The sequence below is a fragment of the Orycteropus afer genome, unplaced genomic scaffold (assembly GCF_000298275.1).
Source record: "Orycteropus afer afer isolate SDZICR_OR568_19922 unplaced genomic scaffold, OryAfe1.0 scaffold00017, whole genome shotgun sequence".
NCBI lineage: Eukaryota > Metazoa > Chordata > Mammalia > Tubulidentata > Orycteropodidae > Orycteropus > Orycteropus afer.
This window is the reverse complement of record NW_006921604.1, coordinates 5,419,093-5,420,364: the sequence shown is the minus strand read 5'-3', so window position 1 is coordinate 5,420,364 and position 1,272 is coordinate 5,419,093. Positions and strand designations below refer to the sequence as shown.

Sequence of the window (1,272 nt, the reverse complement as noted above, 5' to 3'; positions counted from 1 at the left end):
TCTAGAGATAAGTCCCTTGTCAGATATGTCATTACCAAATATTTTTTCCCAATCTGTAGGTTCTCTTTTGAGTCTCTCTTTTTGTTTTTTTGTTTTTTTTTTTTTGCATGTCAAAAAGAAACTTTATTACTTTTATTAAACAGCCTTTTATGCTTTCTTGCCTGTTTCCTTTGGCGCAGTTGTTTTCTGGGCTGGCGCTTTCTGACCCTTCTGAGCTTTTTGAGGCCCACCCTTCTGGCCTGTAGCTTTCTCCTTTTGGGGAGAAACCTTCTCCTTCTGGCCTGCTGCCTTCTTCTTCTGGGCTGGAACCTTTTTGCCTGTAGCAGTCACCTTCTTCGCTGGAACTTTTGCAGCAGCTGCTGCAGCTACAGCAGCCCCCTTTGCAGCAGTTTTTTTTTCGGGAGAAGCTTTCAGAAGAGGTGTTCTTTAGAGCTTCTTAACTTCAAACTTTATGAGTCTGTTTCTCATTTTCTTTGCCTTCATGACTTTGTAATGATCAAAATCTGTCATCTTGGCTTTCTTTTCTCTGGCTTCAATCTTCTTGGCCCACCTTGTGGCTGCCCATTTTGTATTGATATCTGCCTTCTGTCAGGCTTGCCGGACATACTTCTGATGGGCACTGTGTGGAAACTTGAGGATGAAGTCAGTGAGCTGGATGCATTTGAAAGGCATGGCCTGCCTCCTTACTTGAGTGCAAGGTCCATCAACAAAAGCCCTGTTTTGATCAATGACATCTACAATTGCGACCAGTTTTCCGGCATGAGGCCCAAAGGAGACGTACACCACCCGGCCAACCTCCATGAAATGCCTGAACACCATCTTGTCAGCGTTTAGCGAGAAGGAAGAAGGCCTCTCTTTTGACTCTTTTGGAGAAGGCTTTAGAAGCATATAAAAATTTAATTTTTAGAAGGTCCCAATCATCTGGTTTCTCTTCTGCCATTTGTGCATTTTTAGTTATGCTTGACAGTCCATTTATGCCATATATTAGGGTCCTGAAATTTGCCCCTAGATTTTCCTTGAGGAACATTATAGTTTTAGGTTTCACATTTAGGTCTTTGATCCATCTGGAGTTTTTGTGTATGGTGTGAGGTACAGATCTTGTTTCATTTTTCTGCAAATGGATCTCTAGTTTTGCCAGCACCATTTATTAAACAAACCTTGTCTTCTCCATTTAATAGATTTGGGGCCTTTGTCATAGAACAGCTGACCATAGGTCGAAGGATCTATTTCTGGGTTCTCAATTCTATTCCATTGGTCTATGTATCTGTCATT

The 1,272-nt window shown here is 41.7% G+C and overlaps 1 pseudogene; it reads right to left on the bottom strand.

Annotated features, from left to right (window-relative positions):
* Positions 1–147: 147 nt before the first annotated feature.
* Positions 148–819, bottom strand: LOC103213687 (annotated as a pseudogene).
* Positions 820–1,272: the final 453 nt, after the last annotated feature.